Source organism: Phragmites australis, chromosome 21 (genome assembly GCF_958298935.1).
Source record: "Phragmites australis chromosome 21, lpPhrAust1.1, whole genome shotgun sequence".
Classification (NCBI taxonomy): Eukaryota; Viridiplantae; Streptophyta; class Magnoliopsida; order Poales; family Poaceae; genus Phragmites; species Phragmites australis.
In genome coordinates this window covers 4554467-4575026 of record NC_084941.1, presented here as the reverse complement: position 1 = coordinate 4575026, position 20560 = coordinate 4554467, and the positions used below count along the sequence as shown (strand labels likewise).

The 20560-nt window shown below is 39.2% G+C and overlaps 2 pseudogenes; one reads left to right on the top strand and one right to left on the bottom strand.

The window, feature by feature from the left end:
• Positions 1-478: 478 nt before the first annotated feature.
• LOC133904046 (protein HESO1-like) lies at positions 479-4277 on the bottom strand (annotated as a pseudogene).
• A 9043-nt stretch (positions 4278-13320) lies between these two features.
• LOC133903510 (wall-associated receptor kinase 4-like) lies at positions 13321-20128 on the top strand (annotated as a pseudogene).
• Positions 20129-20560: the final 432 nt, after the last annotated feature.

The following is a 20560-nucleotide window of genomic DNA, read 5'->3' as shown; positions in this document are numbered from 1 at the left end:
CCTTGCAGGACGTAGCCTACCTTTTAGGCTTACCTTCCGCGGGAGCTGCGGTTGGGGTTATCGATATGGATGCTGACTGGATCAACGTCATACCTCAGCGCTTTGGCCCGGTTGAGCGGAAGGCCGACGCACCCCCCCTACGTGCCTGAGTTTTTGTCCGATGCATGAGGGCCAACGAAGAAGTGGATCCTATAGTTTCAGGTTTGGTACAATACAACCTCTCATTTACTATTCGAGTATCTAGTTATGATCCTTATTGGCACCTATCATATTTGCAGCCGACATACATGCACCCGCAGGCCAACGCAAACTCGGTTTCCAAGCATTTGGAGGCCTATCTGCTTTGGCTATTTGGGTGGGTTATGTTCACCAGCGGCCAAAGCCAATTAGAGCAGCAAACCAAGCCAATGTATCCCATATTCGGGCGTCGAAATCTTGCTATGTTTGCCGTACACACTTCATCAGCATGTTTCTCACCTCAAAACGCCATTTCTGGAGTGTTCCGATCATAAATCTCCTTTAGAGGTGGTAAGATTGCAGGCTCACATATCTGAAAAATGATAGATGATGAGCAGGCATAGAGAATATGAGTTAAGAGTTCCAGCTTTTGGACCATTAATATTTCGAGCTTTTGCCTTGACCAATAAAACCATATCGCTGAAGCGCATATCTAAAGTATTGATCCAGTAGAAAATTTTGGACTTAGATCAACCAGGGAAGTTGTCAATTGATATATCACAGGGAATTCCAAAATGGTTGCTCACATACTGAGGAACTGGAACTCTTGCATTAGGAATGAACTGCATATATCCAGCAACACCTCTAGATTGTGAAGCTCTCCTTAGTTCTCTTAAGACATTTTGCTCCTTTCTCTTGCTTATATGGACGTTTAATCCATTCCAGAGATCAACTGATACATCCAAATTATCTGACGTTGCATATAGATTTGATACAAAGGATGCAAAAGGTTTGACAGAAGCACCTCTCAAGGCTTCAACTGAATAGATGGAATCATTTAGCTCCTGGATTGCACATAATCGTTTCTTTCTATCTTCCTCCACCGGTTAATTTGATTAGAGAAAGGATGTCTTCAATACATTTCTCCAGCAGATCATAGTCAATACATGCGTAATCATACTAAAATCCTAGAGAAACCATAGATGGTGTAGTGGTATAGAGTGAAGTTCCATAACCCACAAAACGGAGCATAAACGGACTTCATGCAACAACGATGGTACGGAGTGAAGAATCTAGCATTTCAGTGGTATGTATCGAGCTGCATGCACCAACCAATTCACCCAAAAGCTTAAGCTGATAGGGAAAGATAAGCAATTCACTTGTACTTCAACAATACATAGTGAAATCGAACTTTGTCGATGACAAATAATGAAATTGGGACAATCTCGATGGCATACAGTTAATTGACCCTTTTTTATACACAGGTGTTACACCCAATGTGCTGGATGCTGGGGTTTCCGTGGTCCAAATAAACCACCCGTCTTAGCAGCGTTCATTACCTTTTAGCATCCATTTATTGATACTTCCACCCCTTTCTAATTGCAGATGCCAACTAACATGGAAGAACTGGAAGCTGCAATACAAGATATTGAATCGGAAGCAAATTCTATGTTGTTTCTTAGCCAAAACTTGCATAGCTGCTTTGTCCTTAGCTGTTCATAATCAGTATATTTCATCAGGGATATAAATTCCTTGACAAGTCTGTAAAATAAAACTATGCCTAGTTGATGTGTGCAGTGTGCTGGCCAGTTAGCAGGGTAATTACATTTTCATCTTTGTTGGGTACCCATGTCGCTGGCAGAGTTGCCTATTGAAAGCTTAGCACTAGCCTTTTCTTGGGTTGTCAACATGTGTTTCTTATATCTTGCTCTAGAGCATAACTTGTTAAGGAAATGATGAATCAAGGGTGGTGCTATGAAACGGTCTATTTTCTGAACTGCATTAGAATTTGTGGAGGTTGCTTACGCCTCCAGACTTTCCCCTTGTGGAATGATTTGCTTTATATGCATAGCGTGCTGATATTTCAGTGTAATTGTGTCATTATTATGTCTTTGTGTCAAAGAAGTAGGATAGTAAATATCGCACCTTGGAGCCTTGGACCATTTTAAAAGATAACAAGTTTGAGTTACAACAATAGCATTTCGTCATCTACCACATCATTATCTCTTACATTGAGCTATTCATCGACCTACTACTTCCACCTAGACTTCTTGCTCACACTGCCTATTTGGATTGTACAGATAGAATCAATATCAGATAAACTTAAAGATGATAAAGAAGAATACGAATGATGCTGCTCTGAAATAGGAATCATAAAAGTTAAATCACTTCATTTTATCATATATATTGAAATCATTTTTTAGTTTTTTAGGATTAATCTCTTTTGACTTGACTTTGACTGTTTTGTAGGATAAATGGCTTCCGACTCTACAGACTCTAGTTTCAAAAATAAACAAAAAATTCAGTCGTAACTTTCAAGATATGGCAGTTGCTGAAGAAGTTTCACTGGGTATGTATGGTTCTGTATTTTGCCATTATCAGTACAATATAGGATAACACACCAATTGTTGTGCATAAACCTCCTTGCAGATGAGCACGATCTGGATTTTGATCAATATGGCATTCTAATAAAGATGAACTTTAGGTGAGTTCCTTTTCCAAGTGTGAGCAATGTTCTGAATTCTGATATTTCTTGAAATTGGATAAATAAATAACCTGCACTGCTGCACCTTATTAATCATGGTACTGCTTCCTAATGGTAACCTTGCTTGGTATTGCCTACTCCTAATTCGGACAGGGTGACTAGGCTCAGTCCTATTAGTAGTCTACAAATGATCTATTAGGAAGGAAAAATGATGAGAGAAATATTAGACAAACAGTCTTTGTCCGTTAGAGCCTTAGAGGAGTCTTTACCTCATATTTTATTTATTACTTGCTAGAATTGATAGTACAGATAGCTGAAAGTAATAAAAGTAAAGAAAACGACAGCCTCAAGCAGAGCGAAAAGACTGATAACAACACTTCGTTAGATGGACCAAGTCACCTATTCCTGCAAAGATTGTCTCCCTCTTTCTGTTGTCATTGTAGCCCATAGTGAAAGGTAGGTTTTCTAGAATTGGATGAATTATAGAACACTAGGTCTTATATTCACTTATTTACTCCTTCAAAGCTGTGTGAATTTCTTTCTTTGTTAAGTTCATGAACGCAAAACTGTGAACTAGATTGGCCATGTCTTGTTGTGTGCTAGTATATTTGTAGTGGACTGCACTGTCTTGAAAAAGAACACTATGTGCAGTTCCATTTATGAGTGAAGATCACTATTCATTTCCGTGTGGTGTGAAAGTGAACAATGGTCATGTGAAGTAGCCAGTAGGTTCAGTATTTCAAAAGGCGGTAGGTGGGCGGTGGGGTGGCACCTACAATTCACTAAAGGGTTATGGTGTCACGACCCTGAGGTAATGACCTAATAGGATAGCTGTGGGAGGAGGCCAATCTCTCCTTGGCCGGTTTCCTGCCCGTGGTTGAAGGTAGGACGCCTGGATGTCGGTTGTAGCAGCCAGGGGATGAGGAACAAAGGTAACAACAGGGAGATGAAAACTAGAGAACAGGGATGAAAAACTAGATTGATTTATTGTTTGATCTTCTAAAGAGACCTACTGCTCTTTATATAGAGAGCTGTAGCCGATTACATCTCATACTCGGCCATAGCCGAGTACTAAACCAACTCCACACAAATCCTAACCGAATTGGACTGCAATCCCAAACCTACCAAACTTATCTCTAATAGCCGAATTGGACTCAGCCTCATATCCTTAACCGACTAGACCCTATCTAAAACTTCTTGATTTATTGAATCCGACGATGGTAACCTTAGCTGCCACTTTGATCTCCAGTCTACTTTGGTCGCCTCCTACTATAGATAGGGGATCATCTTTGCCATCGAGAGCGAGAATTCCAGTTTGAAAAACTGAGGCATAGCCAGGAGCTGCGGCTGCCCGTGTTTGGCTTGATGTTGGTCCTGCGTGAGTCGCCAGTGCTGGACGGATGTGGCTGGGGGTGGGTGATGGTGCAGGGGCACTACTATGAGCTTGCAGGATTTCGAAGCCACCCAAAGGTGGGAATGTCGGTTGCGGAGGGGGCTGGTGGTGGTCATGTTTGGAGAGATCAGCAACTGATGAGACTGAATCACCCATGATTGGCGCTTGATCTATGCCTGTAGCCTTCTCCACTGCAGTTACACGACCCATGAGGCCAGTCATCGCACATGTGAGAGTGGACAAGGAGTTCTGGATGTCACCCATGAGGCCGAGCTACTGCTTGATGTCAGCCAGGGTGTTGTTGATGGATGTGAAACCCTCGTGAAACTCCTTACGCAGCATGTCTTCTTGAGCAGCGAGCAATGCCTTGAATTGCTCCTGATCAGTGCTGGAATCCATAGTCTCTGATACCAAGTTGTCACGACCATGAAGTAATGACCTAATAGGATAATTGTGGGAGGTGGCCAGTTTCCTACTCGTGGTGGAAGGTAGGATGCCTGGGCGTCAGTTGTAGCAGCTAGGGGATGAGGAACAGAGGTAACAACAGGGAGATAAGAACTACAGAATAGGGATAAGAAACTAGATTAATTTATTGCTTGATCTTTTAAAGAGGCCTACTGCTCTTTATATATAGAGATGCAGCCGGTTACATCTCATACTCGGCTATAGCCGAGTCCTAAACCAACTCCACACGAATCCTAGCCGAGTTGGACTGCAATCCCAAACCTACCAAACTTATCTCTAATAGCTGAATTGGACTCAGCCTCCTATCCTTAACCGACTAGACCTTATCTAAAACTTTCTGATTTTAATCCGACTATGGTAACCTTAGCCGCCACTTTGATTTGCTGTCTTCTTTGCTCGCCTCCTACTATAGACCTTACCAACCATAACATATGGAAATTGTAACTGAACGCTAAAGAAATTGTTATGTTCTAACTCGATTGTTTTTTAAAAAAAGTTTCCAGCCAAGAAACACAATTCTAGCTGAAAATAATTTATTCTTGTTCCAGTCTATTTTCCCTTTTTCTGCAATCCCGCTTGATTCCTTATTCCTACTTCCTAGTCTATCAGGAGGTTTAGGTAGATGGTGACATGATGCCTCCTTATATATAGTTTTTTTCAGAAGAAAAGTTTCTTTATTTGCATGGCATGTCAGCAATCTTGATTGCATGGTTGCTAATTCCTTCTTTGTCTATTTTACGTTGCTTCTGTGTCGGTAGAGTTTCTTTTGGACCTTAATGTGGTATTATTTTCATCAAGCAAACTAGTCAGTTGTAGATGCTGAGTGCTCATCAGCAATCTGGAGGGGTATGAAGAAATTGTTGGATCGATCGTCAAAGCTTTTCCTTATGCCTACTTGCTACCCGAAGTAAGGGCGGCAAAAATCAGGTAATTCTCTTTTCACCTTTTTGTATTTTCTATGTTATCCTCTGGGTCATAATTCATTGTCAATTCTTGCAGGTCCTTCCTCAGATCATGCCGAGTTCTATAGGCGGCACGACATGGGCCTCTAACCAAGGGCCTAGTGGTTGAGGAAAAAATAGTACCAAGTCTCCTCCGACCCAAGGTAATGTTACCTTAACCCGAGCCAGTAAGAAGACATGGATCATAGTGGACAACTCAGAGACAGAGTCCGAGGATGCAATTGTCTACGTTCTCCCTGCTACAAGCAAAGGGAACTCTACATGAGGTAATCTTCAAACTCGAGTACCACACATTCGAAGTTGTTGGAGATCTACGATGGCATTTGGGTTGCGAGAGCCCAAGTCCCGCTCAACAATGGCTCCTATGTTATGACGTCCCCCTTCACTTAAAAAAAATGTTTTCCTGTCACTTGGGTGGGTTATCAACCCGTCTGAAATGGGTTATTTTCGTGTTAGGTTGTGCATCCTGAGAAATGTAATAGGGAGATTTTTGAGTCTCCCGTGATGCTTACATGGCTTTCTATATGATATGATTGGGAAAGGAAGTTGCTTGAAATTGTATTATGATGAAAAGAGGGTGGGTGTTAATATGATGTGAGATAAATTTAGGAATGAAGGATCAAACTGCAAGGTTTCGGAACCTATACGGCTACATGCAGCATAAGAGGGCGGAGCCAAGCGGAGACCATACTGGGCTCCGGCACTCCTTGGCCGAAAGAAATTTTCCAGAACCCAGGTATACCAGCCTAGCCCCATTAAGCTCAGTAGTAAATCAGCCCATGTGAGAAGCAAATACATGGTCGGCGGGCTGTGGAAACCAACATCGATCTCATCTCACACAGTACCTTCTTGGGTTCTTCTGTTCTGGTCGATCGCACGATAGAACGGGCGCACGGTGGCAAGCGGCAGAAAAGAGCGCGGTGTAGCAGCTAGGACTGGTAGCGACGATGCAGTGCAAGAGCTCGCACCATGGCTGCGCTCGTTCGTCGGACCTGTGCTCACCGCACTGCCGTGCTTCCTGGCTGCGGAGGACTGCCGCAAGGCCACCTGGACGGCTCACGGCTGGACCTGGTGCTCGCCTGCAGATTTCAATTTGCAACTTTGCTCCAATGATTCAATCATTCTTGCAATAGTTAGTTTGTAACATGTAGTCAATTGAGATCACTTGCACAAAAAAATTTATTGCAGAATTGTGTTTGTTTGCCCAAATTTCCTAATTGATGTCTTTTCATTAGTGATGAAAACGGAAATGATAAATCTCATTTATCTGAGCTCATTTTCGAAGTCTTCCGACCAAAGTAGTCGGAAATGATATTACGAGGAAATGATAAAAAAAAACAGAAAAAAGTACACGGAAACAATAATGCAAAAACTTTGGACTCTACTGGCTGTTTATGAGTTTTTGCGTTCTAGGCTGTAAATTACCGGCGGTAATTCCATTTTTTCTCCGATCCCAAAAAGGCCCATAAGGCCACGATGACACAAAAGGGCCATAGGCCCACCCAGGCACATGATAGCTCAATTCTTACTCGCTTAGTCACGCTACAACGCATCACGGTCACGGCTCACATCCAGACCTCACCTCACGCCTTATGGTTCATGTGGCCTCCCCAACTTGCCCTTGAAAACACTAGGGTCTTATCACAAGTCATATAACACTTGTCTTATGGAATGTATCTTGGTGTTTGTCTTATAAGATGTGTCATGTAAGACTTGTGAGATATCCATGCTATATTCCTATACATGGTGTTAGGGCCCAGCACTACGATTTGGTGTTTTCCGCTCGCGTTTAGTAGCAACCGTTCACTAGCTCTAGTATCCACATACTTTCAAGGAATTATCGATTCTCAATCGATACCGATATGTTTCTATCCCGATAATATCGATTCCGATTTTCCTGTAGTACTAAGTCTGTTCCTAAGAAAAAAATGAAACTCAAAGTGGTTTAGGTCTTTTCTCATCGTTTCCGAACTGTTTTCACCACTAGTTTTGATGGCTTTACAGTTAAGTGACTACTTTGTAATTTTTAATTTATTACCAATGGTTAAGAAAAACACTTTATTCATTTTACAAAAAGGAAAAGAAATGAATCTGTGGAGAAGATCTTTTGTCTCCTGTATTCTTAGTTGAATTGGAACAGCAAGAGCAAGATGAAGAACCATGAAAAAAATGAACCTGCCATATTTCGAGGCATTGAATTCTCGAGCGACATCCTGCATTACCGTCACAAATTTGGCATCTACATCGTTTCAAGTACAGTTGGTTTGGTCAATTTCCATCTTGGTTAGAGTACTCAGAGATGTCTACTTTGCTTCATTTGCACCAAAAATATAAATAAAAAGAAGTGGTTTTGATGTCTTCACAACACAAGGTTTTGACAATCGGAAGAGTTAACATTGAAGAAAGTGTGCATTCTTATGTCTAAGGTCATATAGGATGTGATCTTTGCTCGCAACACAAGTTTACGGTTCAATGGAGGAGGGGGATCTAACAGGACCAAAAAAATCAACATATCATGTCGCGTCTATCAAAGTCATCCGTCAGTCTCATGTCCATTTTCATACATCTCCATCCTAAGATGCCAAAGCCAACTAGTATTGTCCACCGGATCTGTTAATAATATGCATACGTTAATAATATGTTGTTTGGATATGCTCGTGGTAGCATAGTAATATTTTTAGTTCTGATATTAATGCAATATACTCGTGTGAGTGGTGTTGCGTGAATTGATCTTGACTCAAGCTAGAAAAAACTTATGCTCGTATATAAGTGGTTTCGTGGTTTGTTTATGTCTCAACTATGCAGAAACCCCCTTCACTGTCGGCTCCAAAACCACCTTCATTGCCGGTTTTGGAACCGACAGTGGGCAACGGACAGTGATATTCGTTGACTATCATTGCCAGCTCGGTGGACCGGTAATAAAGGGTCCTATCACTGCCGGCTAAATCCTTCAGCCGGCAGCGATAAACCTGAAATCACTGCCGGCTGAAGTGTTTTGGCTCTCCTCCCTCCCCTCCTCTATCCTCTTTGTACTCCCTCTCACTCCTCGATCTCTCTATCTCTCTCTCAATACATGCATACAATGATACATATATTTAATGTAAATCAATAATAAAAGCACCTTCATTAATATATAGTAATGAACACATATTTCAAGTCATAGGTATCAACAAACACACATATATAAATAATAGTTCTCACATGTCACCCCTGAAAAGTCGGTCGAGTTCAGCCAGTCCAGTATCCCTCTACCTCTACCTCTCCCGCGATGAGGACCGCGTCTCCGCACTATCGACTATTGGCGTGTGTACATCCAGGGACGCGCGGGGGGGGGGGAGGTGATGGTGGTGGAGCATTGGACCCGGCCATGCCTGATCAACCGCAACGTCGTCTAAGCTCCAGGATCGCCGGCATGTCAAAGGCATCTAAGTCTGATGCCTGAACGCCTCTACGGTTTGAGCCTTCGGTCTCCTCCGCAGCACACCGATGGCCTGCTATCACTGCCGGTCGGTGGATTAAACCGGCAGTGAAGATGGAGCATGGCATCACTGTCGACTCAAGCCAACAACCGGCTGTGATGTCCTTATCACTACCGGTTCGTAAGCCACGATGACTATATTTTTCCCGCGCAGCTTATGAACCAGCAGTGATTCCCTATCACTGCCGGCCCATTAGGACCTGGCAGTGATGGACCGGTATATATAGTAGTTTATGCAGTTGTGTGTGCAAGTGTCTTAAAGGTGAATATGATTGATGACGGAATTAAAACTAAGTTCAAAGAAAAACCAATATTCTAGTGATCAAAGATATTATACGGAACGTTCATACTAGAAAATAGTGTACGTGGAGTTGAGGATACAGACATGTAACGAAGATATAGGTAACGAAGATACAAGTGAGCACGGTGTGGATGGCGCGACTTCGGGCGTTTCGGATTGCGGTGCTGCGGCGTATGGATTGTCCGTGAAGGGGTGTCAGGCAGGAGTGCAGTACGAGGTTTGCTGTCAGTCTCCATCAAGCGTAGCGTGTAACAGAGGCCAGATGTTCAGTGTTTTCCATTCTGAATTATCGATTCTCAATCGATACCGATATGTTTCTATTCCGACAATATTGTTTCTGATTTTTTTTAGTACTAAGTATGTTCCTAAGAAAAACAAAATGAAACTGAAAGTGGTTTAGGCCTTTTCTCATCGTTTCCGAACGGTTACCCCTAGTTTTGATGGCTTTACAGTTAATTGACTACTTTGTAATTTTTAATTTATTATCAATGGTTAAAGAAAAATGCTTTATTCATTTAAAAAAAAGGAAAAGAGATGAATCAGTGGGGGAAGATCCTTTGTCTCCTACATTCTTAGTTGAATTGGAACAACGAGCAAGATGAAGAACCACGAAAAAAAATGAACCTGCCATATTTGGAGGCATTGAATTCTCGAGTGAGATTCTGCATTACCGCCACAAATTTGGCATCAACATCGTTTCCAGTACAGTTGGTTTGGTCAATTTCTATCTTGGTTAGAGTCCTCAGAGTGCACTAAGCGTGCATATTTGTCTACGTTGCTTCATTTGCACCAAAATATGAATAAAAAGAAGTGGTTTTGATGTCTTCACAACACAAGGTTTTGACAGTCGGAAGAGTTAACCTTGAAGAAAGTGTGCATTCTTAAGTCTAAAGTCATATAGGATGTGATCTTTGCTCGCAACACAAGTTTATGGTTCAATTGGGAAAAAATCTAACAGGGCCAAAAAAATCAACATATCATGTCGCTTCTATCAAAGTCATTCGTTCAGTCTCATGTCCATTTTCATACATCTTCATCCCAAGATGCCAAACCAACTTGCATTGTCCACAGGATTTGTGGAAAGTAATTTAGAACACATAACGGTATGTGCTGCATTGTGTGGAGGATCTGTGGAAAGTAATTTAGACCACAAATTCTTCGGCTATACTTTAATTTGATAGCGATTTCCTCCTTTAGTTTACATATAAGTGTTATTTCCGATGTTTGTAAGGTCATCGCAGCATACCCTTCATTGACCCTAAATAGTAATATGCTTGCTTGTGGACTTAATAAAATTTTAATATTATGAAAGTATTCTATAAACCATATTAGTACTATTCTACTATGGTAGATCTAAATATTCATAAAGATATATTGTTGATCAATGTTAATGTAATTTTATTGCACATGTTCATGGATGATTTTTTTCACAGGAGAGAAGATCAAACTATCGTTATCATGGACTAAATTTCCTATTGAGCAGGTTATAGAATAGTCACGGTGTTCCATATTCTTGGATACAATACCATTCACTTTCCTGGAACTTATAACGTTAGACTTCTCGGTGTGCAGATTATTCAAGAGAGTCTGAAATCATTATTCAAAACTGTACCTCTAAATTGATAATTTTTTATTCGCTATTCATAATGATATTTTTGATGAATGTTATAATGGTTTAACTTGATGCATTCCAAGATGACTTTTTCAGAGGAAAGAGTAGGTCAAGCTGTCATAATCATGGTTTCGCATTTTTTGGGTGCCAGTTTTAGCTTCTTGAAAATTCTGATGTTACACTTTAAGTGTGCTGATTTTCTACGCATAGTGATGAACTACCTGGAATATTCCAAAGATATTCTGAAATCGTTATCCAAAACTGCAGCTCATATATTGATAGAATTTCTGTTAGGCAGTTGAGGAAGCACACCCTAGACCTACCACACAAACATACTGACACCACACTGTACGTCCTGCTAAACATAATAGGATTCTGGAGGCTCTGACAATCGCAGGATCTTACACGAAGGATATTATCTGCGTCCTCAGTGAATGCACACATGTGTGTACTCTAAAACCAGCTTCCAATCGGTTGTTGTGTTGACTGATATATTGGTATTATTTCCTAAACAGAACCAACTTGGCAATATCATTTCAATATATCAAATTGGAGCATATCGCCCAATACGACCGATCGATGTGGCTGATATCTAATTTTTAATGTTTTAGATGTGAATTGAAAGTTTCTAGTGACATGGATCAAATGTTTTTTATTTTCTCTAGTTGCCATAGAGGATCAAAGTACCATCCAATGTGGTAGACCCACCAAGTCTTGCTACCATCCAATGCTGTGGAAATGCGAGTAAACAAAACCCATAAGGCACTGTTGGTTTCTCTTGAGTGTGATTATATGTGATAAAAAATTAGTTTAATGATAAAATTGATAAAAATATAGTGATTTAGCATTATAGCATAGATGATATGCATGTGTTAATAATACGTTGTTTCGATATTCTCGTGGTAACATAGTAATATTTTTTTTATTTTGATATTGATGTAATATACTTGTGTTAAAAAAAACTTATGCTCATATCTATGTGTCTTAAGAGTGAACGTAATCGATGATATGATTAAAACTAAGTTTAAGTTCTAGCGATCAACAATATTACAAGAAATATTTATGCTAGAAAACTGTGTACATAAAGTTGAGGTTGCAGACATACAACCAGATGCGTTGTGAGTAACGAAGATGTAGGTGAGGTCGTGGCACGGAAGAGCAACAAGACGGAGTGAGCACTTCGGGCGTTTCGGATTGAGGGGCTGCGGCGTGTACGTGCGGGCAGCTTGGGTTGTCCGTGAAGGACACGACACGGCGTCCGGCAGTACCAGGTTTCCTGTCAGTCTCCATCAAGCGTAGCATGTAACAGAGGCCAAAGGTTGCATGTGCAACCGCATGCAGGAGGGCCCACGGGTGTCCCATTAATGCAAGTGCAGGAAAAAAAAGGTACCCAGGCGTTTTGGAAGTTGAACTCCAGCCTTGCACCTCTGGATTTCTCGGCGCGCACTGCTGGAGTTTGCAGCCGAGTCAGTGGCGACCCAGGATTTAGCGATTGGTATTCAGTATTAAAAAAAATGTTTAATTTAAAATACGAGAAGTTCGTAGTAGCGTAAATTTTAAAGTATAAATTGTTTATAGTAGAGAAGTTTCAACTAATTAAAAGAAATTACAAAGTATTTAAAAAAAATACAATTTAACTTTGTGTTCCTTTATGGCTTAGAAGCGTTTAATGATGTCACCATCCTTAACTTGCAAAAAAATTCACGCTCAACTGCTGATTGCCGAACTGGGCAGTCACAACATAAAGATCATAAATACCTGATATTTGTTGCTATATGGGCTCTTTTCAGTTAGGGAAAAATGCAAACCCCCCAAAAGTCACTTGGATTTTAACTTTCCCCTCCAAAAATTGTTTTGTTGTAAAAAAAACCCCCAAAAGTTTGATTTTGTTGCAAAAACACGCCCAAAAATTTAAAAAATTTAAAAAAATCACAAAAAATTCTAAAAAAAACTAGAGACAATTATAAGACCTTTTGTGAAATTTGTTTTCAAAAATAATATCCTTTACATCATATTACATGGAGAGTAAGTTTGAAAAAAAAGAAAAACGTACAACTCATTTATTAATTCGAGTTAAATGCATAGTTAATTATTTACTAATCCAAAAATTATGAAACAAAATTTTTTAGTCTTCTTACATGATCCTCTATCTTGTAAAAATACATGAAATCTTGAAATAGTTATTGTAACTTGCAGGATTGAGTAAATGTGTTGCAGATAGATTAATTCATAACTAATCCATAACACCCCCAAAATTAGTAAAATCACTTTTATTAGTTTACTAAAACAATTAGTTTACAATTTGCTGAGTGGTCTGATGGATTGAAGCAGCAAAGATATATATACGTAGTATATGTGCTATATACTTAATTTTTTTTTTTAAAGTTGGGTATTCAATTGAATACCCATGCATCATGGTGGGTCCGCCCATGAGCCGAGTATAAAAAAAAGGCCTCGGGCCTGTTGTCTTGAGGTAGAGTAGAGCACAGAGATAGTGCAGGTGCCGTTGAGACCGAGAGAGAGAGAAAAAAAAAACTCGTATAGGGCTTCATGAATTCGTGAAGAATTCTTATAGGATGCTTGTAAGAGGCATCTACGTAATGAGATCAAATTTTGTAAGTTAATGTGTTGATATAATTCCGTTCCTTTTCTTCATTCTTCGTTTTGCATACTCTTTTTGGTTTTTACGGAGTTCTTGTTTTAACGTGATTTGTTTTAATTTGATCCATCCAAAATCTTTCTAAGTATCAAATCAATATTTAAAAAATCCATTGGTTAATCTTTCGTAATCAAGAAATTAGAATTTAATCAATTTTTATCATCATCTGTCGCAGTCTATTTTCAGGGTTTATAACTTTAAATCTAAATATCCGATTGACGTGATTGTTAGTGGTTTAGTTCTACAATTTTATCTAGTTCTTGCTATTAAAATTTGAGATCGACAAGAGTTACAAATTTGGATTTACGTTATTTTTAGTGATGTGTGTACAGTCTATCTAAAAGTGAAATACGGGATTAATTTAGGTTTTTTATTAAAATAAATTGTTATTTTAAAAAATAAATTTAGTTTCCGCAATCATTCAACGTCCCTCTGATTGACTGATTAGTGAATAAACGATCCTATATCTTGTGTAAAATGCACAATCTACATACCCTGCATAAACCTCCGACATAAACATACTGAAGTCATTTCAGAATTAGTTTCAGCACCAGTGGTGATGAGATGGGCCTCCTCGATGCAATGTTCCCTGTGCTCTTCTTTGGATTACTACATATGCCAAGGGCAGGAGCATCGTTGGATCTCCCCTCTGCTGCCACGCTCTCTAGCTGCCCGAAGAGATGCGGCAACGTGGACATCTTTTATCCTTTTGGCATCGGATCTGGGTGTTTCCGGCAGCCCGATTTCAACCTCACCTGCGATGACACCAACCAGCCGCCCAAGCTCTTCCTGCACGATGGCGCCACCGAGGTCGTCGCTGCTCCTGGTAACACGGTTGGGTGGTCGTCGTTGACCGACGTAGCCATTTCTCACACTATCCCTATGATACCTGATGTTCGCATCTACAACTTTTCATGGAACTTGGGCTCTTTCATTATAGATCATGCCTCTTTTAATATTACTGGGTGTGACTTAGACATTTATCTTCTCAAACAAGAAACAAATAGTTCTATATTGGTGTGTACCAACAGTTGCCTCCACAGCGACATCACAGAGATGGTAGCCAGACAAAACTGTAATGGTACTGGATGTTGCACAGTAGATATTGGATGGGATGTTCGTGATTTTCAGCTCAAATTTGTCCGACATAATAAAACCAAACTAAATGCTTACTCTAGTCGAAGCTCCTTATGGGACATGATTAATATAACTACCAACAAAGCGGCCCTCCTGTGGAGTATAGTCGATCAACCCACATGCGCCAGGGCAAAGGACAATAAGACAAACTATGCATGTGTTAGCATCAACAGCCAGTGCTATGATGACGGGCTGTGGGATCCTGGTTACATATGTGAATGTAACAGTGGTTATGAAGGCAATCCTTATCTACTTGATGGCTGCAAGCGTGATGAAGGTGATTATTCTGTACTAAATCATTTTAATACCTCATATTGTATTTAATATATATATATATATAGGTCAGTATGCAATCATTTTAAATTAATTTATAATGTGTCATACAAATATATGTTGGTTATTTCCGTTTCCATTGTACATTTATTCTTGAATAGTATGCGTTTATGCCTGACTACTAGTATAAAAACTCTTTCTTTTTTCTTACCAAGATCTATACTTAGGGAGGTTCTATATATATTATCAACCGACTGAAAACTCAGTCTTTCACACTTAATGATTGTAGACCACCATATCTTGATTGGATGTGCCTCCTTCTTCTACCTCCAACCAAAGAGTTCTCTCTGTCTCTCTTCACAGTGCTGGCGTGACTTGCTCCCCCACCATGCCCTCCTCCTTTGTCTTGGGTTGTTCTCTCGCCACCAAATCTACGACAACCAGTCATTCCCAATTAACCCGACAGTGTTGCTAGGAAAACTATCCAGTACTATAAAAATGAACCAACATCTCCGATATAGCTCTATGCCTCCTGTATTTAGGATTTTTTATTTTATTTTTTAAATTTAGCAATTTTAGACTGTCGTTTGAAAAAAATAGCAACTATAGACGTTTGTCGCCCGTTGAAAGAGCGATAGGCACATGTTGCCCTTCCAACGGGCGTCATGTTAAAAAAATAAAAATACAACATTCTATTGTTCTCAAAATTCAAAATACTATGTAAATGGTCATGAAAAATTCTAAAAACAAATTATGGTGTAGAGAATGCTATCATCTAGTTCTCACAAACATGTCTTTTTTGTTTCTCATTGTACAAGTAACTTTTTGAGCTTAAATTTTAGTGAGAGCTAGATGGTAGCATCCTTTACACCATAATTGTTTTTCATATTTTTTAATGATAATTTACATAGTCTTTTGAATTTTGAGAACAATGTAATGTTGTAATTTTATTTTTTTAACCTGTCTTTCATTGGAAGGGTGACAACATGTTTTAAAAAATAAAACTGTGGCTCTTCCAATGGGTGAATGATGCCTATCCATGCTATTTTTTCAAGCGGGTGTCTAAAATTTCTAAATTTGAAATTTTAAAATAAAAAATAAAAAAATCCTGTATTTAGAACGCGGAATGTTACAGCATAATTGTATCTTTTTTTTATATCAGTTCCATAGCTTGTAGCTTCGAGCTTTAATGTCTCTGCACTGACATCATTATATCACACATAACAACGAGATCTCAGTGCCACCTACACCAGTGCAAAGACATTAAAGCACAGCGGCATATAATATGGCGCGGATAAAAGAGGTCCATTTTTTAAATAAAATTCTAGGTCCAAATGAGGTTTTACCAAGTAATAAACAGTTAGGAGTGCCAAAAATGTGCCATTTTGAGTGCCAACTAAGTCCACGTCAAGGAAACGTCCACCACCTGGTATACAGATTTGATAACTCGCACATATGTTTATTGAATTGCACATAGATTGTCAAATATGTCTACAACTCTAAAGCATTTCAAGCATGAAAATTAGGAGAACTATTATTACTTGATATGTAACTGAGAAAATCAAAGGAACTGAGAATAATAATATATAAGTATTTAACTATGATCATAGTAATTATTTCACACATATTTCATTTTGTTAGATTAAAGAAGATTTATTCTAAGATGAAATAATGTTCCGGCCTTTGAACCAAGTGGGTACATGTAGCCTTTACATAGAAAAAGGAGAAAAAAAGAAAAAAGAAAAGACTAAAACTGATCATGCACAAAGTAGTACCGAATCTCAAAACAAGACCAAGAGCTAACAACCGTACACTTCAAGTCGATGAAAAGCTTTCTTATTGGTATTTCAATTGCTCATGTAGGGAGAGAAAAATCTAGCATCTATTGTCTTCTGCCACAGATTGAGAGGATCTCGATGACTCCCCAAAATCTGATATTCGCCCATTTGAATTCATAATCAGATTCGACCATTTGAAGTACTTTTCATGCAGAAGTTATTTGATTCCAGTATTTATGTCTTATAACACTAATTGTTGGATCATTATTTTTACACAAAGGAAACTAGAAAAATATTATTATTTTTTTGTAAAATTAGTGGTGAACCTCACGATTTGTTCACTGAATGCAGGATACAGTCCAATTCAACTAAAAGAAAATTGTGCTCAGTCGTGCGGGAATATCACGGTTCCATTTCCTTTCGGTTTACAGGAAGGCTGCTCTGCAAGAAAGCTATTTCAACTCAACTGCACCAATGTGACATCGTCCATGCTCCAATTTGATGATGACCATGTTGTGATGTATATAGATCTTACGGAAGGTCTTGTGGGCATTAGATTTACCTCACGTTACGAAGATCGGGAACTTGGAATGTACGTACCAGAAGAACCAAGTCTGTTTGTACGTGCGGGAATCTGTGGTCTTAGTGCACTGGGCTGCTGCCAATCTAACATGTCAGGAGGCTCAGAAAAACCTCTCTAAATATGCATGTGTCAGTACGAACAGCAGATGTTTAGGTGTTAACTCTACGGAAGGTTATGTTGGATATCGGTGCAAATGCTTAGATGGTTTTCAAGGAAATCCATATATAACTAATGGCTGTGAAGGTATAACTGTGGTCCCCCTCTCTCCCTTTTCTCCTCCCCCTCTTTCCCCCTGTTAGATTAACTATTTCTTTGCTACACTGGAGAACAACTTACATCCTCAATTTTGTATATTAAGTATATATTATTTGGAGTTGTTGCTTAACATACACGTCCACTTAGAAAATCAAAATTGTTGTGATTGAAATTTTTTCACTCTCTACATTTGCTTTAAGCAGGCATATCATACACATTTACGGGCTTGTATGATCTGACATTAGTTATTGCTACGAGTGAATAATTGTTGCAATATACAAACATTTTCTACTCTAAAGAGAGATGATAAATTGATATTATCTGCATTCTATAGACAAATAGTAGCTTTGGCGTGGTTGTAAGGCACTATGTGCGCAATGGTGAGATCTCAAGTTCGACTGCCATCAGTGAGGAACTGAGATCCGGCAAAGCCTTGTGAAAAATCCTATAATCCTTGGAAGCCCATGATGCCAAGACTGTTTAATTGTTATATTTACTTTTATCTATACCCATGACTTGAGCTGTTATAGGGACAAATATGAGGGGAATATGATTTTTTTTTTCATGCTTCTGAGTTAGCATTCAGCATAAATGGGAGTTCAAAATTTATTTTTATTTCTCACCATTGACATGGGAATTCAGTAGCAGGAATAAATTCTCTGGTTACATAGTCACGCCCTTAAAAGTGTACATTTTTGTAAGAATTGTTGTCTTGAATGACATGCATATTGAATGCGTTAATGTTGATTATTATATATACAACTTTTTATATAAAATTATATTTTTTGGGAAATTTTGCACTTTACTTTTTATGTACAATGGTCAAAGATTGAATAGTTGACAACAAGAATACTAGAGAGAAACGTTTATTACTTTCATCTTAAACATTTAGGGCCTAAAAACAATTTTATTATCTGAATCTGAGGTCAATCGTTACTTCCAGCTTAGTAATGTCGTTTGCCATTTGTATGCGGGTTTCTCATTTTACAGTTAATTATGTTTCCAGACATTGATGAGTGCGGAACGCCAGGCATTTGCAAAGGGGTATGCCATAATGTTGTAGGGAGCTACTACTGCACAAATTGTCCTGGTAAAACAGAGTACGATGCAACAACAATGCAGTGCAGTTCATCCAAAAGACAGAATCTTCTCTTTGGTATGTTCTCTGGTCGACTTTAGTCTTCAGAACTGAAAACTCTATGAAAATAACATTAATCAAATATCTTATTAGGTGTGATCATTGGGCTTAGTGTTGGCTTTGGCATTCTACTATCTGCCTTGGGTGTGATGTTTCTCATCCGTAGATGGAAAAGGGACATTGAAAAGCAACTACGAAGAAAATATTTCAGAAAAAACCAAGGCCTTCTCCTGGAACAACTAATATCATCTGATGAGAATGCCAACGACAAGACAAATATTTTTTCTTTAGAAGAGCTCAAAAAGGCAACAAATAACTTCGATCCATCACGTATCCTTGGACGTGGAGGCCATGGAATGGTATACAAAGGTATCTTGTCAGATCTGCGTGTGGTAGCAATAAAAATGCCTAAGATCATCGAGCAAGATGAAATCAGCAATTTCATCAATGAGGTTGCCATTCTTTCTCAGATAAATCACCGCAACATCGTACGGCTCTTTGGATGTTGTCTTGAAACCGAAGTCCCACTGCTTGTGTACGACTTTATTCCCAATGGTTCTTTGTTTGAAATTCTCCATGCTGATGCTGGCAATGATTTCCAATTGTCTTGGGATGAATGCTTAAAGATTGCTTTAGAGGCTGCAGGAGCTCTCTGTTATCTTCATTCCGCAGCTTCAATATCAATCTTCCATCGTGATGTGAAGTCTTCTAATATACTTTTGGATGGAGACTACACTGCTAAAGTTTCAGATTTTGGTGCATCAAGATTGGTCCCTATTGATCAAACCCATGTTGTTACAAATGTACAAGGCACTTTTGGGTACTTAGATCCTGAGTACTATCACACTGGGAAATTAAATGAGAAAAGTGACGTGTACAGCTTTGGAGTGGTACTTGTGGAGCTCCTCCTTCAGAAGAAACCTGTTTTTACAAGTGAGACTGGGATGAAGCAAAATTTGGCCAACTATTTTCTTGGGGAACAAAAGGTGAAGCCTATTACAGGCATAGTGGCTCCTCATGTTCTCAAGGACGCAACAGAGCAAGAAATTAACATGGTTGCCTCCCTTGCGGAGAAGTGTTTGAGACTTCGTGGTGAAGAAAGACCTACAATGAAGCATGTAGAGATGACATTGCAATTGTTGCGAGCAGAAAGGTTGAACTCATGCCGTGATGTTCCTGGAAACAAGCAATACATGGAACCATTTTTAGGTACAAGCACTACAGCCTATTCTGAGCCATTGGGTTTTGACTTTTTGGGCGAGAAAGCTACTTCCGAATCCCAACAATCCAAGAAATGTTATAGCTTGGAGCAAGAGTCGTCTTCTGTCACTCTGTCGCGTTAAATATGTCATCAGTTCTATACAGTGTGTACTTTTGTTATAAATACCGATTGTCTATTTAGAAGGATACAATACTATGGATTAGTTTACTATCCAACTGTTTAATTTAGAGGCATTGGTTCCTGAAAGAAAACTATTTTGTCAAGAATCATGTAGCGATTGTTGGACAGAACACCTAATGGTCAAAATATTCACTTATCTACTATTTATAAGTCTTTAAATTGCTTGATAATTTATCTGTTCATAAATGATCAGCATTGATGGACTTTTTTATCTCCTAGTTTGAGGCTAATTACGAATTTTTGGGCTAGATTTGGAATGGAGCATTTGGCTCCACCACTAAGTTCATATTTTTCGAATTGCTCCATTTTACTGTCTGAAATTTGTTCGTCACCAAAACTGGAATCATTGCTCCATTTTTATCCATCCTCCTACTAAATTAAACTACCCATCCTCCTACTAAATTAAACTACCCCTAATAATCAATGGCTATGATTCACCCCAGGACCTCTTGTGGAGTAAGT